The sequence below is a fragment of the Leptonychotes weddellii genome, chromosome 7 (assembly GCF_054177405.1).
Source record: "Leptonychotes weddellii isolate Sample4059 chromosome 7, ASM5417740v2, whole genome shotgun sequence".
In the NCBI taxonomy this organism is placed as follows: Eukaryota; Metazoa; Chordata; class Mammalia; order Carnivora; family Phocidae; genus Leptonychotes; species Leptonychotes weddellii.
In genome coordinates this window covers 126,489,959-126,517,185 of record NC_138375.1, presented here as the reverse complement: position 1 = coordinate 126,517,185, position 27,227 = coordinate 126,489,959, and positions in this window count along the sequence as shown.

The window sequence follows — 27,227 nt, the reverse complement described above, 5'->3', positions numbered from 1 at the left end:
GAGGGAGGGGGAGGGGGGAAGGAAAGGGGAAGGGAGGGAGGGGGAGGGGGGGAGGAAAGGGGAAGGGAGGGAGGGGGGAAGGGAGGGGGAAGGGAGGGGGAAGGGAGGGGGGAAGGTAGGGGAAGGGAGGGAGGGATTAAGTGGTAATTAAAACAAGTGTGACAGAATGTTAATATTTTGATGAATTGAGGTGGATGGTATTTATTCTCTTCTTTCAAATTTTTTGTGGGTTTTAAATTTCTTCAATAAAAAAATAAGGTTCAAAGCCCAAAATGAACAGCAATAGAAACTAAAAGAACTTCAGAGGAGTGCTGAACACTCAAATGCCCGTGTTACATCCCCTGGAAACTTAAAAGACTTGAACAGAATGTGGTATTTGTACTTGAAAATTATTCGTAATGTATAAAATAAGTAGCAATTATTATTATGTCCAAAGACCGACTGCAGAGCAGCTCCCGTTCATGCATCACCGTTATCTTCCTCTTCCTCCCGCATCTATTTGAGTCGCTTTGCCCTGAAAGCAGTATAAATATGTGCTCTCTGCCACATCGACAGCTGGCTTGGAAATCAAAAGATTTATGGCCGCTGCAAGTCTCCTTATTGTGGTACCTCGTTAGCAGCAGATTTGATTTGAGAGCATCTTCCTTGAACCGCAAAGGAGCTCTGACTGGTGTGATTGCAGAGCAACGGGCAAGACTCACCTGTGATTAACATCTCTTTGCTCAAATAGGAACGACTCCTCCAGGATGACATTTCTGACTTGTGCGCCTTGTGTTATTACATCTGAAAATAGCAGTCATTCCTCGTCCTGCTCCTGCGCCCCGAGACAATAATTGGCGTGCTCATTATCTTTTAAGACCCTGGAGGAATGTATCCTATTAAGACTGTGGGCAGAGGAGTACTTACCCAGCTCTCTTTGACTTTGCAATGCCTTTCCACCACTTGTCATGGGGCCGAATCTTTTTTTTCCCGGTTCTGGGGAAATGTACTTTTTTTTTTTTTTTCTTTTTAAGATGACAACTGATTTTTCTTTTCCTCTGCGGAGAGGCTCTCCATATGAGGAGGGATTGCCAGTCAGTGGAGTATTAGGAAATCAGGGTAAAACACAATTGTAAGGGAATTCTCCTGCATTGCATACTCCACCCTCCGGCCGCGGGAGATGCGACTTCTACCATCGTACTCCATGTTTGTTCGCCTTTAGAACATAGCAATTGCTTGGTACTTTCTCGTTTGTTTTTTTGTTAACGTTCCCTTGATACCCGTCTTTATTTTACCACAAATCGTTTTCTCTGTGGCAGAGAGCACAGCTTGCTCGACGTGAAAACAAACACCCATAAGCCGGATAATGGACTCGGTGAATTTAAGGAACGTGATTTGGGGTAAAAGTGAAACTTCCTTATAAAATGATTTTTTGTTTCTGAGAACTGGAAAATTCCTGTGGAATGCATACTTTCAAAACGAAACCAAACTGCCCTCTCAGGATCATAGGAGTGTTTCCCAAGAGCTAAAAGAGAGAGAAGTCTAACATCAGATTCAAATGGCATAGCTTTGAATCCTGACTTTGTCACCAGCTATGTGTAGCCTTTGTTCAAACTGCCAGGCTTCTGAACCACAGTTTTGTGAAATAGGTACAGAAATCCTCTCGGGGCGCCTGGGTGGCTCAGTCCTTAAGCGTCTGCCTTTGGCTCAGGTCATGCTCCCAGGGTCCTGGGATCGAGCCCCGCATCCGGCTCCCTGCTCCGCGGGAAGCCTGCTTCTCCCTCTGCCTGCCGCTCCCCCTGCTTGTGCATGCTCTCTCTCGCTATATCTCTCTCTGTCAAATAAATAAATAAAAATCTTAAAAAAAAAAAAAAATCCCTGCCACACAGGGATATTGTGAAGGGGTTAAATCATGATGATGTCTATCAATGAGCCCGGAAGTATTAGGCATTCAGTATATGCTGGTTGAATTTGAATCTGTTGAGAATCCCTAATATCCAAATAATTAGCATGGAAAGGAAATTCACACCCCAACAAACTAGCTGAGCAAGTAGTTTTATCTTTGCCTAATAGAAAGTCAAGGGAGATGCCGCTCTTCCCGGTTCAGGGGTTCAACAATACCACGGTTGGTTGGCTTCTGTGTAGATTGTCTGGTCTTACCTTAATAGTCAACCCAAGGTGAAGGCTACCTCTCCCATCAACAGATCTGTAATCTTGGCAGGGAGTGGAGATTAAGAGTAGTGACTCATATTTGTCCCTTTGATCATGAAAACAGAGATTTTCCAGAAACCCAGGTCAACTTCTGCTTCCACTTCTCTCGCCAGAACTGTCACCTGGTCTGTTCTAGCTTGATGGAAGCTGGAAAAGCAGCGTCTGCTATGGAGTGAAGCAGCGGAGAAGAGGCGGGGAATGGGCTTGGGTGTGCCCGGCACACAGAGTGATCTGAGCAAGTAGGGAGGCAGTGTAAGAGTATGGACTTTAGATGGCCTTGGTCAGCTTTGCCGGTCACCACCTGGAGACTTTGAACGGTTTATTTAATGTTTCTGAGCCTCAGCTTCCTCATCTATATTAAAGAGTTAATAATCATCTCTCAGGGTTGCTGTGAAGATTATAATACATATATATAAAATATATATTGTGTATATATAGTGTATACTAATATATAGTATATATATATGGATAATGGAGATGGTATATAGTAATATAATTTATAGCAATATAATATATATATATTATATATGGATAATGGAGATGATATGTATTTATTAATATATTACAATATATAACAATTTATTATATAGTATATAATTTTATATTATAATATAATATATAATATATGTATTATAGATTATATATTATACAATATATTATATATCAAACATGTATTATATATTATATAATTTTATATATAATAATATACAATCATATATATTATAAATTACACATATGTTTTATATAATATTAATGTATTATATATATAAAATAATATATATCCTCTCCATTTTCCATTACATTGCAAATCTGTAATACATTACAATTACTGACAAAATTTTAAAATTTAAAAATTTTAAAAATTATATTTCTGTTGTGATAACCACTTGGCAATGATATAATAATGAGTTAACCTTCTATTAGAGATTTGAATGTATTAAAGGTATAAAATTAAACAACAGTATTAGAAGGAGTGGAGAAAAACCTCCTAAGGGAGAGAGAAAATTTGAACATTTTAGGGAAAAGATGGACACAGTTGACAACTGTCATGAGGTAATATTGGAAGGTTCCCATCTGGCTGATGTGCTCTCAACAGGCATCTTTGTGATGGTTCCTTCAAGGGGCAATTTTGAATCTTTGTTAGCAGGTTTGAGAATAGCAACGAATTGTTTAAAAATGGTGATTTGAATTATGTCTTAGTGAGGGTAGTTTAAGTTTGATTGATTGCAGAGAGTGCATATTCTAAGGGGTTGAATTTTCTGAAGAATTAAATGTTTGAAGCTTTTTAATTATAGTGATTGTGAAAGATAATTGAAATAAAAGTATTGATTCTTTTACATCTCCTGAGACAACATGTATCGGTCTTTTGAAACAGTATCTTTCAATAAAAGATAAGGCATGGGTTTTATAACTTTTGGAATAGATATGTTAACACTAAAAATTCCTGCAAACGGGGCCACTTCACCCTTAGCAAATGAGCATTCATTTCAAGCTAACTAGGATTTCCAGGTAAAATACAGGATGCTCAGTCACATTTGAATCTCAGATAAACAATGGATTCTTTTTTACTACAAGCATGTCCTAAATATTGCATGGGGCATGCTTAAATTAAAATAAGGTCTATTTTTTTATTGGAAATTCAAATTTAATTGGGCATCTTATATATTTTTGCCAAATCTGGCCAACCTACCACAGCAGATCTTAAAATCTGCCTAAGTCAGTTACAGGAGCTTGGCTCTGTCCTCCAGACTCTAAAGAGGAAGCAAGACCTTCGATGAGTAGCCCTCAGTTTGTTTTTCCCACTTTTCCACAATAACAAATCAGTCTTCCTTTCTAGGGCTAAGGGGGACAGAGCTGTTGAATACTTCTTGGCTGCGATCAACTCTGTTTTTTGTGAACTTGCTAGGTAGCATGACGACCTGGAGGGTAGGAGGTAGAGGGACACACAGAAGGATCTGCTGCAGAAATTGCACCTGATTTCAAGGCACAAGAGCTGAGTATTGACAAGGACCCACTATAGCCAGAGCTTTGACTTCTCACAATGTGCTGATCCTTTATATATTTATTTCCTTCAGTGTGTAATGGGCATGACACTGACTTTACAGGATTTAGGTTGATATCAAATAAGGTCATTTGTGTGCAATCACACCATAAATACGCATTTTGATTAAGGGTCAGAAGCTAAAACTAGGATCAAACTCAAGAGAAGTATGTGCAAAATTAGGACTAGTGTTGACATTTAATAATTTTCTAGGAATTTATGTTTTATCTACCTTTAAAAATTTAGTACAGTAGGGGCACCTGGGTGGCTCCATCTGTTAAGCATCTGCCTTCCTGCCTTCGGCTTAGGTCATGATCTCAGGGTCATGGGATTGAGCCCAGCCTTGGGCTCCCTGCTCAGTGGGGAGTCTGCTTCTCCCACTGCCCCCTCCCACTCCTGTTCTCTCTCAAATAAATAAATAAATAAAATCTTTAAAAGAATTAGTAGTGTATAGTATCTAACTGTTCATTAATTGCTGGTATTATGATTGCCTGCCTGAAAGAACTGATAGGATCCAGAGAGAAACTATTAAAACTGATATAAGAGTTTAGCAAGGTTGCTGGATACAGCGTCAACCTTCAAAAATAGGGAAACATTTCTCTATACCAGCAATAATCAGAAAACTCCAGAAAAGTAATATTCCATTCGTAATTGCAATGAAACTATGAAATATCCAGGAGTTAACGTAACCCAGAATATGGAAGACCTTTATGAAGAAAGTTGCCAAAATGAAATCTTCAAGAAGATAAAATCATGACGTTCATGTAAATGGAAAATGAACGTGTGTCAAAGATTTTATTTATTTTTATTATAATTTTTAAAATTAACTATAATGTATTATTTGTTCAGGAGTACAGGTCTGTGATTCATCAGTCTTACACAATTCACAGCGCTCACCATAGTACATATCCTCCTCAGTATCCATCATCCAGCCACCCATCCCTTCCACCCTCCTCCACTCCAGCAACCCTTGGTTTGTTTCCTGAGATTAAGAGTCTCTTATGGTTTATCTCCCCCTCCGGTTTTTTCTTGTTTCATTTTTCCCTCCCTTCCCCTATGATCCTGTCTTGTTTCTCAAATTCCTCATATCAGTGAGATCATATGATACTTGTCTTTCTCTGATTGTGTGTCAAAGATTTTATATTCATTAATTAGGGAACCAATCATGTCATGGTCAGTCCAAAGAGCACTGAAGAAGCCAGGGATTTATAGGCAAGTTAGTAGAGAAATTCTAAGATAAAATTGTTGAATTGGTTATAAAATAAATGTACCACCCACCTTAAGTCTTTGGAGTTCCCTGTTTCATCAGACACAAAATTGTTTGCATCTACTGGATGAAATTCTAGAAATTAACATGTAACCTCACTAAGTCTGAGACCTTTTATTAACAGTAAACAGTGAGATAAACCAAGTGCATTCCGGAGCAATCCTTTCCTTTTGTGGCCTTCATTCCCCAAGTGATATTGAAAGCATGTTCCACGCATCTTTTCAGCCTTATTTCCAAGTTTCACATAAATTTCCTGACACTTTAAAATTCTAGTAAAGGATATAAAAGATGATCTAAATAAATGGGGTGACATTTCATGCTCCTGGATGGGATGAATGCATATTCCTAAGATGTAGATTTTCTTCAACTCACTATATAAATGCAATGCAATTTCAATCCAAATTCCAGTTAAATATTTTGTAGAAACTACTAAACTTGTAGTAAAATTTGTAGAGGTGAATAAAAATCCTTGGCTGTCTATTGCTGAATGAGAAGTGATAAAGATGGAGAACTTGCCTTGTCACATACTACAAGGCCAAAGTGATAAAAGCAATGTGCTATTGGTGTAAGATCAGATAAACAGATAAGTGGAAGGAAATAATACACTCAGAAGAGACTCATGTATCCATGGAAATTTAATCCACTTTAAAGGATTTACCACAAATCAATGAAAACTGTTTAGTTGAAGTTTTTTGGAAAAACTGTCTCATTCTGTGCAGAAAAATTAAATTGGATCCCTACCCAACCCCAAATAAAGAGTGACCTCCAGGTAGATTGAAGATCTAAATTGGAAAGGGAAAAACATAGGGCTGATGGAAGGGAATGTATGAAATAATCCCTATAATTTAGGAATAGCGAAACAGTTCAAAAATTCAAAAAGAAAATAAAGCAGAAGGTTGATAACCATAAGTATGAAAATCAAAGCTTTCCATTCATGAAGACTCCCATGGGCCAGATTAATACATGACTAACTGGGAGGAGACGTTTTCAATATCTAAAACTGGCAAGGGATTAATAATTAGGGAAGAGTTTTGGTAAATTGATAAGCCAGTTACTATAGTAGGAAAACAAAGAATATGAACAACTAATTTACAGCAAAGGAAACTCTCAAAACCAAGATGTACCTGAAGCCATGCTGAAGATAATAATCAGAAGGCAGGTTAAATTAACAATATTAGGTTGGCAAAAATTAGAAAGCTGGGTAATGCTGAGTATTGTCAGGGAAACTGGTTCACAGGAAGCTTCCTGGGGGAGTAGATTGGTATACTCACTCTGAACAGTCTGGCATGATGTATACATATTAAGCATATGCATATGTTATGACCTGGCAATTCTCCTGAGAATGTATCAAAAAAAAAAAAAGATTTTGAACGTATTTAGAGCATGAAAAATATAAAGGTATTTATTGCAATGTCATTTACAATGGTGAAAGTTGGTGGCAATTTGGGTGCATAGACTTGGAGACTACCACCATGGGTTATTAGGAAGCATTAGAAAGAATACATCTGATGTATACATAGAAATAAGATCGGATCTTAAAAAAAAAAAAAGTTTTATCCAGAAAAATAGAAGCTGAATGAGATCTATAAGGATTTTCATAGTTTAACATAAATGCCAACAAAATCATACAACCCATTTTCAAGCACTTAAAAATAAAAAGGAATAAACAACATAACAGTTACTTTGGAGATGGGGATAAAATGGAATGACTAAATATTAAAACTAGAGAGACTCGTATGGATCCATGATAATTGCCTTGTACTGAGGAGTATTATTGGTATTAATAATACTGATGAATAAATAAAAGAAGAAGAAGATAAAACAGTGCACTGAGGAACCTAAGTTTTCATTGTTATGGAAGAGTTATGACTTGCTTACTCCTCACCTCTTTAAATTTACCACCATGATTGCCTTCTGGGGTAGAGCACACCTGGGAGGCTGCTGTGGGCTGATTCGAGGTTTTCACACGCTCTGAGGTCAGCGACCAGCAGGAGAAATTCCAGAAGAAGGAACACATGCATAATCAAAGCAGTTGTGGTCTCTTCTGTGCATATTGTTAAAATGCTGCCAAAATTTTGGATATTGGAGCACCTGGGTGGCTCAGTCGGTTAAGCATCTGCCTTCAACTCAGGTCATGATCCCAGGGTCCTGGGATGAAGCCCCACATTGGGCTCTCTGCTAGGCGGGAAGTCTGCTTCTCCCTCTCCCCACTACTCCTGCTCTCTCTCTCTCGATCTCTCTCTCTCTCAAATAAGTAAAACTTAAAAATTTTTTTGGATATTGTCTTTGCCAGCAAGAACCCCAATGTTTCTGCATCTCTTGCCCTATGTATTTAGTAAATTATCTTTATGTTTAGTAACAATTCATGCTTCTATGGTTTTACAATATACAAATTGTTTTGATGAAACATCCTTTTGTTTCGTGTTCACTATAGCTCGTTTGGAGACCCTATCATGCTACTTTTGCAGCTGAGAAGGCATAGGCTGAGAGAAACCAAAAAATTTGCAAGATGTCAAATACCTCAGAAGTGATGGAAACAGAACTTAACGCCAGGACTTCTGGCTCCAAACCCCACTTTTTTTTTTTAATCTAACGCTTCAGGCTACTTTAATGCAAAGAAATCTTTAGTCCTAACTGAAATTTAAGTGATTAAAGAAAAAAATTAATGAAATTCTTACAGAGGTTTCTTTTGCTATTTATACAGAAATTAAGAATTAATTGGGAAGATTTAGTATATACGGGAGCCAGCGTAAGGCAATTTTTGGGTGGAAGTCTGAAAAGCAGTGATAAATACTATAATGCTTAGGTCATGCACTACTGTTTGGAAACCATAATGCATTTTATAATAAATTCTGAATTTCAAGGGATTTCAGCTTGTCCAAATGCATTAGGCTATGAATTGCAGATATTCTGTAGTATCATCCCAGATGCAGTTTCCAAAAAAAAAAAAAAAAGAAAGGAATATTTATGGTATTAAACGTCTCAAAACCAGAAAAATTTGCGGGAAGTATATAATTCAATTTTGCAAACTATCAGATAAAGGAAAACTGATTAAAATAGAACAGAGGGTTGCCTGGGTGGCTCAGTCAGTTAAGTGTCTGCCTTCAGCTCAGGTCATGATCTCAGGATCCTGGGATAGGGTCCCGCATCGGGCTCCCTGCTCAGTGGGGAGCCCGCTTCTCCCTCTGCCTCTCTCTCTGTCTCTCATGAATAAATAAATAAAATCTTTAAAAAAATAAAGTAAAATAAAATAAAATAGAACATAAATTTGAAGTAAGTGGCAATACTGTCAAGTGGCTGTGGGCTTTGTCCATGTGTCTTGTATGAGGCTGAGACTACTGTCACCTCTCTCCTGAACCATGCAATGTCCACAGCCTCCCAGTGCTCATTTGGCACAACAACAGTCAGGGTGATCTGATTATTGTAGAGTTCTCCAGCTCAAGCCTTCCGTATTTGCTTTCATAATGAAGAAAGAAATATGGCCTCATCTAGCTCTGTCTACCCTTCAAACCTTACTTCCAACACTCCCTTCTCGATCAACCTGAATCTAGAACAAATACACAGTTCTTCCACCTCCTCAGACTCCCTGTGTTCTCTCACCACAGGTCTTCTACATATGTGTTTCCCTTGACTGAAATGTTCTAGCATGTTCTTCAACTCCCTTCATCTGCTTACTTCATTCCTTCCTCAGACTCAGGTCAGAAATCATTTCCTCAAGAAGTCTTCTGGATCCTCAGTTTGAGTTGGGTCCCATTGATTACAGGCTCTCAGAAAACCAGATCTCTCTCCTTTGTACCACTGATGGGATTTATAATAGTATCTTTATTAATGTGATTATCTGCTTGATTTTTGTTCTGCCTTCCCCAATAAACTGCAGATTCCACACACATTTGTTGCTTAACATATTATTTTTATTTTTCCTCATCACTTCCTCAGTTTGTATCTAGTGCCCTCTTGCTCGTTGGAGGTCATTTATTTTGACTCTTTGACACCTTTGTACACCTTTCTTGTGTTTGGGGAATTCTTCAGCTTCTGAGCCCACTACTCACAGTGGCAGAGCCCAGAAACATACTTCCCCAGCCGTCATACTTTGTAGCCACGCACAGACATCACTCGGGCAGTGACATCCAGCTTTTCAGAGGCACAGTGTAGAAGACTCCAGAAGTTGTCTTCAGTACCTGGAATCACCAGTGCAATCCATGGCTTTGTGCCTCGTGGTAGCTGTGGTCTCTCATTTTGAAATTTTTTCCTGGAAGAACAACCGTTGAGCCTGCTTCTGTGACTTTTCCAGAAATTCTGAGGCTTATACCCTTTAATGAAGTATTTTTATCTGCTTTAATGAGCTAGAACAGTTTCTTTGGATTGCAACTAAGAATCTCAAAATGAATGAATGAATAATGGAATCTCTCTGCTGTCAACACAAATTGGATGTTTTGATGTCTATGCTGTTCTATGAAGTTATTACAAGAGATTTAAATTACAGAAATGATCTGAGTGTTGTCTAGAGGCTTGTTATGGCCCAGTATATTTCAACCGTAGGAGTCTACAAAATGTTCTTAGATTCATGTAAATATATGCATTGCCTTCCTAATATCTGTTGCTCAAAATCTTCTGACAAGTAGTTTGGAGTTCTGTGTAAGCAATTTCAGAATAATTCAGCTCTTAGTGCTTTCTGTGTGTTGTTTTATTGTACACCGCTAAGCTGAAAGAAAAATATTAGATACTCTCGTGTCAAGATTTATAAGTACCTCATCCTGTGTTCTGTGCTGAAGGAAGAGATTTCAAATTAAACAAATAAATTGGAAAAAAGATGTATGTGTGCTGTGATTCTCTGAATCACACCAGCAAAGATTCTGTGGAAGTATGTATCTTATAAGAGAGCAATCAATATATTCTTCTGGTAATGAGCTTTGGCATCCTGGATGGAAAGCCTAGAAGAGCAGCAATATGATATAGCTAGTTATTAAATATGTCAACTGGGGTAACAGCACCAGTGACCTGAGAGTTTAATTGGCCTCTCCTTGAACCATCTACCCCTGGACCCAGCCAGCACTCACTCACATGGCAGAGGCTCTCAAGTTCCAATGTCACTGAGACCCAAAAATGTGATATGCAGCTGATAAAAGACATTTAAGAGGAGTGGGGACTGTGCTAGACTAGAACGCTCACGCTATTAAAAGACAAGCTGAGGCACGTTAAAAATTTTAAGATTTTATTTGAGCAAAAATCTGTTCAAATCTAGCAGCACCAAGCCAGAAGTGGTTAGGAACAGTCCACAGACAGGAGCTTGGTGAGAGGCTTTCATAGTGAAAAAGGTCGAAGCAAAGTAAGGAAATTATGGATTGGCCATAATTAAAGCCCGGCTGGCTATTTGTGATTAGTTGTTGTTAATGTCTTGATTTCATACTCTTGAGGGATTTGCAGGCTTAGATTTTGGTTTGCTTAAGTAGGCTGCCATGGTATTAGAGCCACATTGGTCTAATGGCCTCCTTGTTTAATTAACTTAACAATTCTCTGCTTTTGGTCATTCTCTTGCTTTTGTCTCGCTGTGAAACTCCGAAGTTATGATGTCAAATCTGTGGAAGAATTGTTTTTTCTGTTCATCTCCTTGTTCCGTAAGCAAGCAAGGTACCAGGGTGGGTTTTTCCAATGTTTTTCAATGTTGGTAGTATAACCAATGTTTCTGATTGTGTCCTGTTACAAGGAGAACAGATTCTTACTGAACTTGTGCAAATAACTATATCACCATCAAAATAAGAATTTCTGAATTCTGGCAACATCAGGCAGGAAGAAAAAGGCAAATGTTTGATCCTTGTTCACAAAGGTGTATTTTCCAAATCGCTGATAGCTTAAGAGAAAAGAGATAGGGGAGCCTGGGTGGCTCAGATTGTTAAATGTCTGCCTTCGGCTCAGGTCATGATCTCTGGGTTCTGAGATCGAGTCCAGCATAGGGCTCCTGGCTCAGCAGGGAGTCTGCTTCTCCCTCTCCCTCTGCCCCTCACCCTGCTTATGCTCCCTCTCTCTGTATCTCTCTGTCTCAAATGAATAAATAAAATCTTAAAAAAAGAGAAAAAAGAGATAAAAAGTTTCCTTAAATCTGGAAAGACAAAACATTAAAGAGCCCACATGAGTCATAAACAAAACAAAACAAGCAAAAGTCATAAAAAGTATAATCATCCTCATCAGTTCATTGAGTCCCATGCAATTAATTCTTACTGATCTTGATTTTTTGCTTTAGCTTTACGAAGCTGTCACTTTCTCTGTTCAAGGTCTGAAATTCTCACCCAGTTCAGGGATATGATCTGAAAGTTAGCAGAATGTTGTACCGGTCCGAGTCCTTTCCATGAGTCTCCTTGAAGACGAAGTGCTTTGAAAAAGGAAAACCATCAGAGGAAAACCATAACTGTCCATAGATGACAAAAGACTTAAAAATGGCCATAGTTAAAAATCTGAAGGGAGAGGTCATTATAATGAAAGTGACAAGGAAATGTGGTTATTTCTTTGACATGCAACATTTTAAGATAATAACTGGGATTACAACTAAAAACATTATTATGCTAGGACATATCAGATTTTCAGGAATTTTATACCATTTCTGGAACACTTGTATTTAGTAACATACATCCATACATTATAACCTAAAGAAGGTTTAGCATACTTTCTTGTTTGACAAGGTTTGCCCTGTAGTTTAACATATGAAATAAACACTGTTTAATATCTCTGTTTTTATAAGAAAAGACAAAAAAATCTTTTGAGATGATTCAGGGACCCTCAGCAAACCCCAAAGTTAGTTCAAAGTAAAAAAAAAATACTTCCTTTAGAATTTTATTTTTGGGGAGTGTGTCCGCAAAATATCCACTTAACCAAAGCGATAATTAAAAACTTCAAAGGCAAATACAGAAAGTTACATAGTTGTGAGACTTTAGCTCTTTCAATATTGAGAAGATTGAGTTTTCTGAAGTAATCGAAGATCTGATAAAGACAAACTGAACCCCAAGGAATTATTTTTTTTTTAAAGATTTTTTTTAAATTTATTTATTTGAGAGAGAGGGTGAGAGAGAGAGCGAGCACAAGAGGGGGGAGCGGGAGAGGGAGAAGCAGACTCCCTGCCGAACAGGGAGCCCGATGCGGGACTCGATTCCAGGACTCCAGGATCATGACCTGAGCTGAAGGCAGTCGCTTAACCAACTGAGCCACCCAGGCGCCCAAACCCCAAGGAATTATTTTGATAAAACACAACACCTTTGTGTTCTAGACAGATTCCTTAAAAGGTAAAGAAAAACCTTTCATAGGTCTTATTAAGAGCAGACCAATAGGCCAGAAGAGCTTTGTCCTTTAAGCAGATGAAAGGAAATGTTTAGTTTTACATAAGTACACTATTTATTAAAGCTTTTATTTTTTTTTTTTAAGTAACCCTTATAATGAATTCATTGTGTTTTTAGTCAGCTTGACTACATAGGTAAAATTCTCTCTCTTTCTGCCCCACCTTTCTTCCCCATCCCTGTCCCTCAACTTTCTATATTGAATTTGTTTGCCCTTTATCCTCCTCTTTCCATTCGAAAGCAACCACTTCTCCTTTAGGATGCAATTACTTTCATCTCCTTTAGCAAAAATGTATCTCTGTCACTCATACCTTTTCTTAGCCACACGCATCCTATTTCCCTCACAAAGATTGTTCCTCTTATTATTTCTAGTCATTTTAGTTACAGAGATTAATTAGAATTTTTAACCCTTAGAATTCCTTCATTCCCAGTGGAAACTAATGAGGTAGTTAGGTTTACAGTTTACAAGTAATTGTAAATTTTCTGTTAGGCCAACTGGCAATGGTCAATAGGACCCCAGTCGCAAGTGGAGTGCAATCCAGCTTTCGGTCCAGCCGTATATTTGCAGCCCCCAACCTGATGGTTGCCAAGTCAAGTCCTCAGGACACAAAGTGCGGCAAATAAGAAGGCAATAGCTGTCCCTGGGAAAGAATAGATCAACAACAAATGGTACCCAGAAGCAAATTCACAAAGCCTAGTTCAAAGATATAATTTTACCAGTGTTTTTCCGGCCAATCTGAATTTGGAAAGAAAGGGATAAAGTGAAATTTTACTTTCCTCTCTTGACCAGGCACCAGTAATAGAGATCTGGGAGAGCAGATTTTGGTAAGAATTCTCACCTTTTTTGACTTCTGCTGGTTTTCCCAGGATCCTGTCTGTAGGGTCTAGAGATGGGGGCAGGGGGGAGGGGCAGGGTGTCCCGGCAGGTGCCATCCTAATCACTAGAAACTATAGAGGAGGAAAAATAATTTTCCCTCTACCCTTTATGATGAACACTTGGCTAAGACCTCCCTTTCTCTAGGGCTCCTTGTAAATGGGTAAACTAATGTGGGTTAAAGTCTCTCCACTGTGGCCAATTATAATCTTGGATTGTCTTTGGTAAGGTTAACCCTTGTTCAGACTGAAGACCAAATTTTACTCACCTAAGGCCTCACGCTGGACCCGATATGTGGTTTCTAAGTCAGACCCAGTCTGGTTTCTAAGTTGGACCCATTCTGACCCTGGACCCAGTCCAGTTTCTAAGTCAGACCCAGTCTGGAGAAAGGAATGCTTGAATAAAGCTTGAGAGCTCATAATGCAAAAATTACAGAGCTTGGATCCCAAAGGGTGGTAGGTCGTACCTACCACCTCCAGCAGCAGCGAGACAACCTCGAGCTCAAGGGGGCTTAGCAGGTACCTTCACTTGGACCTTCACTTTCCCCTTTCCAGTCTTCCTGGGCGACCCCATAGGGAGGTTGTTTCACATGCAATTTAAGCTAGTGCTCGTGCCTTGCTCTGTAGCTGCTGCTGCTATCATCTCCCCAGGACATTGTGTCTAACGTGTCCTGTATCTGTCGAACACACCGGTCTCCTGTGCCACCAGCACTCTCCTGGTTGGCCATTGAGTGGCCTTGAGTCACCCTTGACCTCTCAAGCTCCTTGTGGCCTCTTTTCTCTATAAAGCCAGGACTATGGGGCGCCTGGGTGGCTCAGTCGGTTAAGCCTCTGCCTTCGGCTCAGGTCATGATTCCGGGGTCCTGGGATGGAGCCCCGCGTCGGGCTCCCTGCTCAGCGGGGAGCCTGCTTCTCCCTCTGCCTCTCCCCCCTGCTCGTGCTCTCTCTCTCACACCATCTCTCTCTCTCAAATAAATAAATAAAATCTTAAAAAGAAAAAGCCAGGACTATAAGCTCTTCACCATCTTTCCTATGAATCTCACCTGCTTTCTCCTTTGGCCAGTAAGAAATACTTACTCGTCATTTCCTGCTCCTTATTTTTAGTGGTGACAGTAGGGAACTCTGCTATGGGAGTCTTAATTCCTTGGTAATATCTCTTCTTTAGGCTCCTTTTAGGCTCTTCTTGCTCCTCTTATTCTGATAATAGAGATTCACACATGTTGCTAGGCAGCTTTCTTGGTGAATGATAAGAGAAAAAGAAAAGGAGATGAATGATGGCTTGTGGGGATCAGTCCCTTGAGCGAAGGGTAGTGGGCCACCGCAGGTTTGGGGTAAAGGAGAAGGAGGAGTCATGGCTCTGCCTTCAACTCCATCAGTGGAAGGATGTATGCCATCCCACAACTAGAATGAACCTCTCGCACCATGATAAAGTGCTGTTGGTGCTCAAATCATGCAGCAAAAGGGGCTTCGCTCGTCCTAAGGGACCTTGCTCGTCCTAAGGGAGCTCTCTTTCCAAAGCTGGAAAGGTCATAAAACAACTGCTAATGTTTTTCTTTTTTCTTTTAAGATTTTATTTATTTATTTATTTATTTGAGAGAGAGAATGAGATAGAGAGAGCACATGCGAGGAGGGAGGGTCAGAGGGAGAAGCAGACTCCCTGCTGAGCAGGGAGCCCGATGCGGGACTCGATCCCGGGACTCCAGGATCATGACCTGAGCCGAAGGCAGTCGCTTAACCGACTGAGCCACCCACGCGCCCTGCTAATGTTTTTCTAACCTCTGTCCCCTTCAAGGCATGGGACCGGAGTTGTTTTGTTTTGAATCATAATAAAATATGACAACTTCCAGTGTCTCCGCTGCTGTCATTTATGATGCCCTATATTTTCCCAGTGCTGGTGCTTTATCACAGTGAACCTGACTCATGAGCCATACTGAAGCTAAGGCTTTCCTTCTGAAAGCAGAAACAATATATTGTAAATGGCCATGTTTGACTATTTTTTGATGACTTCTTACTTTTGTCTCAGGAAGAACTGATATTAATCATAAATGTCTGTTAAAACATCTTTGTTCTTTTACAAGAGAAAACAAATCTGAGGTTTGCCTGGCTTTTCGCGTTTTACTTTTGTTATGCTAGCAGAGGTATTGAATGAATGGCTATAGTTTCTGAATTTAAATAATCTTTTTTAACCTCCTTGTTTATATATATATGTATATATATATATATTCATAATGTGATAGTTTCTTTTGTTCTTTTTGATGTGTCTGCTTGGCTAAGCTATATCTCGGGTTATTCAAACACTAATTTGGGCATTGCTGTGAAGGGAATTTGCGGATGTAATTGAAATCTTTATTCAGTTGGCTTTACCTGTGGGAGATTATCCTGGATAATCTAGGATCTGATTAAAGCAGCTGAAGAGCCTTAGGAGCAGGGCTGAGGACTGGGGTGTGTGTGTGGGAGGGGAAGAGAAAGAGAGAGAGAGAAAGAGAGAAATTCTTGTGTGTTAAATTTTTTTTTCTAGCTTAAGTATAATTGCCTGTTTAAGACATGCAACATGAGGGGTGCCTGGGTGGCTCAGTCGGTTAAGCGTCTGCCTTCACTTGGGTCATGATCCCAGGGACCTGGGATCAAGCCCTGCATTGGGCTCCCTGTTCAGTGGGGAGTCTGCTTCTCCCTCTCTCTCTGCCCCTTCTCCCACTCATCCTCTCTCTCTTGCTCACTCTCTCTCAAATAAATAAATAAAATCTTTAAAAAAAAAAGACACACAACATGATAATTTGATATAAGTATATATTGCAAATGATTACCACCATAATGTTAATTAACACATCCAGCACATCAAATAGTTAACTTTCTTTTTTCTTTTTCTTTTTGGTGATGAGGCCTTTTAAAATTTACTCTCTTAGCCACTTTCATGTATACAATATAGTACTACTAACTACATATAATGTATGTCAGTGTACAGATCTTTCACCTCCCTGGATGAATTTGGGCAAGGCCACTGCTCATGCTCTGAGGTCGGGGGAGTTAGCACTGGTCAGGCTCCACGTCCAAGTGGGGCTGCTGGCTGGGCTCCCGAGTCCAGCAACACTGCTGGCTCTGTTCTGCTGTTGGGTGGGGCCGCTCGCTGACTTCTGCAATCACCTCTGGTGGGGTGGGGTCGCGGGCTGTGTTTCCGGGCATGGTGGTGCCATTGGCTGGATTCTGTGTCAGGTGGGTCCCTGGGCAGAGCGTGAGTTGGTACAGGGAGTCAGAACGTGTTGTGTGATGAAGGCCATAGCCTGGGCTTACTATCCAGAAGGCTGTTGCTTGTGCTCTGCCATTGGGGTGGTAGTTGTTATAATTTGTGGGGTGGGACTATACAAATAGTGTTTCTCACCAAACTCACCCCATATCCCTATTACCCCAGACTAACCCATTGATTAGTTTTGCCGAAATGTATCTTTATCGTAATAGTTGCATGTGATTTTCTAATTGGATCTTTCCAGATTTATTAGTCGCATTCTACAGGTATCACTTATCCATTTATTAATCATCTATTTATTATTAGTATGAACTCATGGATTCATGGGGCGCCTGGGTGGCTCAATCAGTTAGTCATCTGCCTTCAGCTCAGGTCATGATCTCAGGGTCCTGGGATGGAGCCCCACATTGGGCTCCCTGCTCAGCGGGGAGTCTGCTTCTCCTCCTGCCTGTCCCTCTCCCCCTCTGCTCATTCTCTTGCTCTCTCTTTCAAATAAATAAAATCTTTAAAAAAATGAATTCGTGGATTCTTCTTTTAGTCAATGGGTTATCATGTGTTACAGTCCTTATTTATTTTAATGCTCAAATCATCTCTGACTTGTCCAGTGGGAATCCCTTTGCACTGGCTCCATGTGTCCTTTTGACACGTCCTCGTGGTTGGTTTTGTCTTATTTTTTAATTTTTGGGTTGTTTTTAGCAGTTTCTTACTTTCTGGTGCTGAATGTTCAGGTTGATCTGGTACCCTCCCTGCTCCAGTCCTGGACTCTGCCATTTCTCCAGACACCTGAATTTTTAAAATAGAGAATGGTATTTAGAAATGAAGATCTGAGTGTCAGGTGTGCTAATTACTCCTGGGGTGTAGTTGTTCTGGGCTTCCGGACCCTTTCAGTGGACAGAGCTGGGAAAAGACATTTAAATAGCTATCTCTTAAACGTGAATATTAAGTCTCAATTTAGAATCCAGCTACATTTAGGCTCTGCATGCATACTTTAGGCTTGATGGCATTTGTTTTCTGATTCGGTCACATAAACCCTCAAAGTAGTTGCATTTCAGTGCCTGTTTCTACCTTCCCATTTATTAGTGCGTTATTTCCTAGGACTTCCTTAGCCTTCTAGAAGCCAGTGAGAGTTTTAAATTCTACGTTCAGGGTCGATCTTCAAAGTCTGGTGTGGTTTCCCTGTTCTGTAACTTAAAGTCCCAGCTTAAACTATTTCCTGTACTTTGGATTATCCCTTCAGAGTGCACACAAGTTGATAAATCTGTAACTGACCCTAATATTTGAGAGAAGGCTTTGGGGGTTGGCGGAACATATGGTAGCAGATGATGTTTTCATCATTCAGATTCGTTTTCCAAAGTCTAGTGCAAGTAGATTTGCCTAACGAATGTATCTTGTGATTTAATTTCCTCTAACACCAGCCTTCTCCAGACAAATTCTTCTGTGTTAAACAACCAGAGGTGGGCATATAGTTACTGTTGCAGCCTCGAATCCTTATCTGAACTGTTGTTTCTTTGGTAAACTAAACCACATTTGAAAGTATTTTAAAAACCTTGCAAAGGATTATAGACGACAAGCTTTAGATAATTATTTTATTTATTGGGTTAAAATGCTTTTGAGAGAAGACTAAAAGCCATTAGGGCTAGGATGTTAGAGATACTTGTGGTTTTGATTCTGCTGGGACATTTTTGCCTTACAACATCAAGGGAGAAATCTGACCGCTGTGCCCAAGAGCAAGTTCCAAAAGCAAGTGGAAAATTCTTCCCTGGTACTCTTAAACCCTAGGAAAATACATCCCAATTTTATTTATTATACTTGGATCTATAATAGTGGGAAAGTGCTATGATTTATAGTCCTAAAGGTCTCTTCTTGTCTTGGATTTATTTGTGCTATACACGTTAATTAGCCCTTAAATATCTTTCTCCACAAGTTCCTTCTCTTTAACTGCTAGATCCAAGCTGTACATGGGAAATCCTATTCAAGAAATGGCCAGAATACAAAATGAAAAAGAAATCTTGCTTCTCTTCTTCTTTTTTTTTTTTTTTTTTAAGATTTTATTTATTTATTTGAGAGAGAAAAAGAGAGAGCACAAGCAGGGGGGAGGGGCAGAGGGAAAGAGAGAGGGAGAAGCAGAGCTTCTGAGCAGGGAGCCTGATGCAGGACTCGATCCCAGGACCCTGAGATCATGACCTGAGCTGAAGGCAGACACTTAACCGACTGGGCCACCCAGGCGCCCCTCTTGCTTCTCTTACAGTGCTATCTTTCCTGTTCAAACCCAATCTGCTCTTACCAGGAAAAAAATTATGAGAGCTTGAAAATAGCAACTAAAGATATATAAAGAGCTATCTAACCATTTATATCCGAAGGAGGTTTAAAAATGATTTTTATTTTTTAGATTTGTAAATTATTATTATAATTATAATTATGATCTGAGGAGATCAAAGAGCAAGGTTTGTTCAATAGGAGAAACAGTTTTTGTACTAAGAAGAAACAAGTATATCTGTATCTATATCTACATATCATATCAAGGGAGCAATAGATAGATATCTCCTTACTAGAATCCATATATACCGAGTCAGATATATCCCTTAGAACCCATTGTCACTGCATAACCATGAATATAAGACCGTATTTGGTGGTTAATAGCAAAGAGAAATTTTTATCTAGGAGGTTAGCTATACACTTCAGAGGTGGTTCCTAAGACTCCAGAGTCCATTTCCAAATCACTGTATAACGTATCAGACTCTTTACCAGACTACGATTTCCTTAAGGACAGGGATCCATTAAGCCTACTAGGTACTCGAAAAACAAGACGATGATGCACTGTCATTGGGAAAAGAAAGTGTGAGGTTTGAAAATAGAAAAGTTACGCTGATTTCTCTGAACATCAGATGAAATGGCAGAGCATGGATTGTTTCTGTAAAAATAAAACCCTGGAGGCCTAATCAAGTCTTCATGGGTGGCATCCACAGGGGTAACTTACCCTACTGATCCAGAGGCACATGTGTAGATGAACATGACAAAACTGGTTAATCCCACACAAATAACAGAAATGGCAGAGTCTCGTGCCAGTTTTTGAAAATTAATTTCTTTATTTGGAAACAAAACCACATCACTTTGGCCATTTACAGGAATATGTAGGAGGCCTACATGGGGCTGCTCTCCTGACTGGTCTCAAAGGTATACAACATAGCTTTCCATAATACCCAGCTTCCTGCCAAGGCTGACTGTGGCTGGCAGCCCAGGGGGCGTGGATATGAAGAAAAAGCTTTATATTTCATTTTCAAAGCTAAGGGTGGAATGCGATGATATTCAAGGCAAAGCTTCAGGTAGAAATGCTTATGCTCTGGGTGAAGAAAATCAAAAGTTATCAGCATTATTCCAGTTAGTTTCTTTCATAACTACAAACCAGTATAGACATTGAGCAAGGACTCTCTAAAGACTCCAAGTGAGAGAACTTGAAAATGTACATTTGTATGTGATTTGATCATAAATATGAAAAGAAATTATTTGTTAGTTCTCAGGGTCTCTTTACCAAGAGAAACATTAAGTTGGCTGGAGGGTAAGTCCTTCTATGGGAATTTTGCTCTTTGGAGACAGAAGAACAATGGATTTTTTGAAAGTATTAAAAGCTGTGATGGATACATGCTATTTTGGCTTGCCCAGCATCCATCCCTGTACTACTAGAAAAAGTACCCCAGTTTTTCTTTGGGGAACTAGAGTCCCCATTCTCTGGCTAAGTATATATGTGGGAATCTACATCATGAAGAATGTGACCCTGATTTCCCATGATATCTTCTTTGTTTTATGGAAAGACATCTGACTAGGGGGCCAATCAAAGTGAATTCTTCGGGTTGTGAGTTGAGCTTTCTATAAAAGATGCTCCTTATTTTCTGCTAGACTTGAACATAAAAGATGTGGATTAGCTATTTTGCCTCTTTACAGAACCTGCAAATAAGCCATCCCATTAGGGAACAGGGCAAAGAGAAGTGGAGAGCCTGGTTTTGTGGAAATAGTTTGAGTCTTGGACTCAAGTCATATACAAATTTTTAATTCATGTGATCCAATAAATTCCTGTATTTGCCAAATTAGAGTGAGTAGGGTGTCTATTATGCCAGAAAAAGTGATTGAACATATTAATATGGCAAGTGAATAAGAAGCAGGCTTTTCTTCTCATGTCCCCTTGAACACAATGTAAGTGTTTTTATGGAAAAACTAGAGGAAAAATTATCAGGTTACTATGACTCAGAAACTAAAAAGTTCACACAAATATATGATTGTATTGAATGTTGGTGCTAGCAGAGATGAAAGCAAAAGATCTGAGGAGGAGGTGACCCACATATTTATGGGATATTGTTCTTGCAAAACAAACAATAAAAGACAATGTTAGTTTTTTTTTAATTTGAATATGAGTAAAGTTGTATTTTGTGCCTTTTTAGAGCTCCCCCCTCCATTCATTTGTATTTCTCATTTCAAGATCCTTTGTAACATAATTGGTTATAGCTTAATTTCCCTAAATTGTGGAAGGCTAAGTAATCGTCTAGAGGTAACAAGCTCTCATGGTGTATTTTTCTGGGCTCACAGCTTTACTTGGAGCACATCTTATGCATGTTCCCCCCAAGAAAACAAAAAACCCACCAAAACCAATGGGCATCATTTCTTGAGAATAATCTAAAATTTTTGAGGTTTGATTGAATTCTCACACTTGAACTGAGTTAGCTGGCTATAGAATTCTAGATTGAAAATACTTTTCTCTCAATTTGGGGACATTACTGAATTCCCTCCCAGCTGTCTTTTAGTCATGCTGCTTAGAAAGTGATGCCATTTTTATGCCCGTCCTTGGCCTTGACCTTGACCTGTGCCCCAAGACCCCATGCCTTACGAGTCACGGTGACAAAGGCACATAATGCCACCTCTCACCACTCCAACTTCAGTCAGTCTGAGTCTTATTTTTGAGTAAGCTTTGCCCTTGGGCTCTGCCGTTCTTTTTTTTTTTTTTTAAAGATTTTATTTATTTATTTGACAGAGACAGAGATAGCGAGAGCAGGAACACAAGCAGGGGGAGTGGGAGAGGGAGAGCAGGCTTCCCGCCGAGGAGGGAACCCGATGTGGGACTTGATCCCAGGACCCTGGGATCATGACCTGAGCCGAAGGCAGACGCTTAACAACTGAGCCACCCAGGTGCCCGGGCTCTGCCGTTCTTGCTCTAAGAATTTTGCTGGGTCACTTTCTTGAAAATCCCCCACCCATCCCATGATGTCTCATCCAATTCCTCATCCCCCACCCTTGATACTTTAGGGCCCTGGTCTGCCTTCAACAATAATCCTATCAAGTCAGTTCAGTCAGAATCCCTCTTACTCCCAAAGTTTCTATCCACTGACCCATTCTTCCATCCCTGGCGATAAACCCTGCTTCTCCTTATTGTATTCAGAGTTGAACCCAGTCTCTCTCCCTTCTACAAAATTGCATTGGAATAGTCCCCCTGGATAAAGTCTGCTTTACTATCTTTAACAAGAATAGAAAGAATAATTTTTTCTTTAACAATACACATTCATTGAATCCCTTGTTGTCAACACAGTAGCTTACTCTCACTCTGCTGAGCCTGGTGTCTCCAAGTCCAGGACTTGATTTCTTTAGAGACTTGATTTCTCTAGAGAATGCGTTTTTCTCCTCTCTTGAAGGAATGGGGAGGGAACTCACCTGGAACCGGGAGGAAGAGGCATCTAGTATCTAATGAATCCTTATACAGTCCCATCCTTGGCTCTGCCTCCCGAGGTACCTTGCACCTCCAATTCCTGAGGGCTTTCCAGAGTTCCCAAGACTTGTCATCAATATCCTCCCCTTCAGGTTCAGCTTTCTTCACACTTCACGTCATTTACCACTTCCCAATCCACTCACCATCTTCTTAACTCTTAATGAAAATATCTTGGTTGCCATTTTGTCTTTTCCCATTTTCTTTGTCCTTTCGGGTTTATAATGTTTTTTAATCCTTTATGGTATGCTACAGTTATTTCAGGAAATACATCTATGCAGTCAAACCCCCATTCGATGTGGAACTTCCTGTTTGCTATTGAAGGAAATCACTTCATGCATATATTCATTCGTCATAAAGTCCATTGGGGAGGGGAGCCTGGGTTGGTTAAGCGTCTGCCTTTGGCTCAGGTCATGTTCTCAGGGTCCTGGGATCGAGCCCCGCATCGGGCTCCCTGCTCAGCGGGGGTCTGCTTTTTTCTCTCCCTCTGCCCCTCTTCCCACTTGTGTTCTCTCTCTCTCTCTCAAATAAATAAATAAAATCTTGGGGGAAAAAAAGTCCATTGGGGAGATAGGCTGTGGTTGACATCTGTTGGAGCTCTGGTTTTGCAAACACTGACCTTTGCATTTGTAAGCCCAACATTGTTTAGCAATAGTAGCTTAGTTTTACACATCCTAATCTGCATGCCCTCACTCTCCATATTCTTGTAAAATACCTAATCTGAGTAATCGGAGTCAGGGACAGAGGCAGCGCACTTGCATGCATGTATGTGTGTGTCTGAACTAGAGATACATCATACTCCCTGCCTATACGTGGCAGGATAAGTGGCACATGACCTACTTCTACAAAACTTCTACTCTTAGAATGTCAAAAACAACATGAAAATTGGATAGCCAATAGGATAACAAGAAAGAGAAATCCCAAAGTGGGGTTATTTGCCAAACGAGAGGTTAGTGTTTGTGTTCAGAAGCTGGGCAGATCTTCCTCTGACTGAGGTGGGACAGAAAACTTTCATAGGAGTGTTGGATTTGTATGAAGCTTTGATGGATGGATAAATGTAAAATCATTTAAATTCGAGACTGATGTGTCAAAGACTGTCTTGTGTTCATGAAATCCAATTTTCTAATCCACTTATATCCTATCTTGGGCACATGGCTGGACTGTATTTCTGAGTTAGGTGGGGCCATGAAAGGCTGGTAAAAGTTAGGCACCTAATACTCGTCTTCACCCTTAAAACACCTGTCATGTGATACTGTATGTTCTCTCCCTTCCCTAGTCTGCGGTCAGGTCTTGTACTCCCCCCTGTTCCTGGCTAACTTGTCATGGTTATAAATCTCCAGGTGCTACTCTTTTTTCCCTAACTGGACTTGTGGTTTCGGGCCGTCTCCTGGCTTCCTTACTTCACTGCCCGTAGGACATAGCCTGACACAAATTAAATTAGAAGTGGTGGCAAAGTATTCTGTCTCCAAATAGACGCTATGCCTGTGGGCAGTCCACCATGAAGCTGGAGGAGCAAATTGATTTCTACTTTAAACATTTTTCTGGATTTTGAATTCCTGAACTGACTGACAGGGTTCTAGAAAGGGTGGTTTACCCTGACTTTGGAGTACCTCATTGATTGAAACGGGATATTTGTTTGCTGAGCCAATAGCTATCCTCTGGGAGGCAATTTCATTCCTTCCACAAATCTAAGTTTCTTCATGCTCACCAACTGCGGGGGTGAATGCAGATTTTAAAACACCGTGGCCACAGGGGTTTTTTCCCTTGGTACGACTGACTGAGCTCTGAACATCTGGATGCCAGAGAGGCAGTGAAGCCCTAATAATCTGTAAAGCACATCTGATCTGTATAATTGTATGAACTACTTGATGGAATACACTTGAAAGCATAGAGAGTTGTAGACCACACCCAACACTCAGGCTCTGCCTGCATAAAGATTGGACAATGAGGGCACGAGGAGAATAGGATTGATTTCAGGGCTTTCCTATAACCTGCTTTATTTTAGGGGCACCTGGGTGGCTCGGTTGGTTAAGCATCTGCCTTAGGCTCAGGTCATGGTTCCAAGGTCCTGGGATAGATCCCTGGTTGGGCTTCCTGCTCGGTGGGGAGCCTGCTTCTCCTTCTCCCTCTGCCTGCCACTCCCCCTGCTTGTGCTCGCTCTCTCTCTCAAATAAATAAATAAAATCTTAAAAGAGAAAAAAAACCCTTTATTTTAGTAAGTCGGCTACATAGAGCTCTTAATTCATTTAGTTGTTTTCATATCAATTAGCTCCTGCATATTAAGTTTTCTTTCCCCCAGTCATGACTAAAATTTCAACCTGTCTTCTCAATTTGTAATGTTCTGAACAATCACATCATGGACTTTGTTTCCAATCCTCTCTGCACTGGTTGCCTTCAGTGACAGGTAAACCCAAGGGCTGTAGGAAAAATAAAAAAAAATCCAAGGATCTTGTGAATATTGCATTAAGCACATATGGGACTTTCTGCTTTAGCATCCTATGAGCATGAGGGTGATCAGATTGTTTTAAGGAAAACAAATTATTGGAAAGCTTTTGCAATAATCTATCAGAATCATTTTCTGTTACCCAGGGACTGGTTTTTATCCCAGAGGCTTGGAATTAATTCCATATTCAAAGCCAGTTTTCTGGAGGAGGAAGAGAGATAGGCTACTTTGTAATTCTTTAAAGGGTTAAAGGTGGGAAAGTTTTAAATTTATTTTCTTCGAGAAACAAAATATAACAGAGGCAGCATTATAATCCCTTTTAAGGTTTTATTGAAATGTCAACCTCTGGGGGACTGAAGCTGTATGAAGAAAATGAATAAACAGTGGATTAGCATTTAGACAATATTCTTTCACTGTTTGACTATAGAAAATAATGCTGAATAGAATTAATTTGGAATTTGGCAGGAATTTGAATAGTAGAGGTAAAGCTTGTGAATAATTGAGTAAATCTGAATCTTGTAGGAACATTTATTGGAATAAATTAAGGAATAGCGTGATGATGAAGATTCTTTTGGAGGGTCTAAGCTTTCAAAAACAAGAAAGGAAGAATTTTATATTTACTCACTGGTTTTCTGGAGTTAAAAGAGGGAAAGTTTTGGGCACCTGGGTGGCTCAGTCATTACACATCCGCCTTCGGCTCAGGTCATGATCCCAGACTCCTGGGATTGAGCCCCGCATCGGGCTCCCTGCTCAGCGGGAAGCCTGCTTCTCCCTCTCCCGCTCCCCCTGCTCGTGTTCCCTCTCTCGTTGTGTCTCTCTCTGTCAAATAAATAAAATCTTAAAAAAAAAAAAAGAGGAAAGTTTCTTTTAAAATCAGGATTTTTTTAGCACCAGGGCAATCGAGATCTAAAATCCATCATTGGTAATGACCATTGAAAACTGTAATTTGTTGGTGAGTTGTCCAGGCTAGAAGTAAAATGATTTCAAACCCTGTCTATCCAATTTTAGTCGAAAATAGAGAAGGAATGACCCTTTAACTAGTTATGTGGAATCTTTGCTCTTAACTTTAGATAAAAAAAATGGGTACCTCGTTTTTAATAGAAAGTTTTTTTTTTTCCTCAACAAGGACCTATTCAGACAATTTAATTATTGTAGTTTATTGAGCATAAATTGTGGATATTTCAGCCATTTTCTCCACTCTCATTTAGATCTAATTAGAACTAGATGGCCTATTTAAGTGTATATATTCAAAAATAGTTATATATAATGGAGCAACTTAAAAATAGCCTAAATTAGGAAGCCATTAATTTTACTGATGGAGACTCCAAACCATGCCAGGATTTGATCAGATCATACAACTGAATGGGATAAATTTCCTTCATTCATTCTCTTTTCTAAAGAGGGTAACTTTCCAGGGCATTGTAGGGCAAGCTTCTTCATTATGAGTCTTGAGATGCCTGTGTCTGTTACCACTCTCAATACAGAAAATAGTGGTTTGTATTTCTTTTGCTATCTCTAGTAGAAGAGTCTGGAGGGAAGGGAAGTGGGGCTGTCCTGAATATTGTCAGGAATAATTGAAGGCCAAAGAGCTTATCTGGGGACAGTCCTCCAATAAGAGGGTGGTGCTCAGGAACAAAACCACAGTGGCCCAGAAGTTTGTTTAGGTGAGAAGTCATAGTCCTTTTTTTTTTTTTTTTAAAGATTTTATTCATTTATTTGACAGAGAGAGAGAGAGAGCTGCAGGCAGAGGGAGGGGGAGAAGCAGGCTCCCCACTGAGCAGGGAGCCTGACCCAGGACTCGATCCCAGGACCCTGAGATCATGACCTGAGCCAAAGGCAGATGCTTAACCAACTGAGCCATCCAGGCACCCTGAGAAGTCATAGTCTTAAGAATACTGCCCTACCCGGGGATGCGGAGAAAGGGGAACCCTCCTACACTGTTGGTGGGAATGCAAGCTGGTGCAGCCACTCTGGAAAACTGTATGGAGGTTCCTCAAAAAGTTGAAAATAGAGCTACCATATGATCCAGCAATTGCACTACTGGGTATTTACCCCAAAGATACAAAAGTAGGGATCCGAAAGGGTACGTGCACCCCGATGTTTA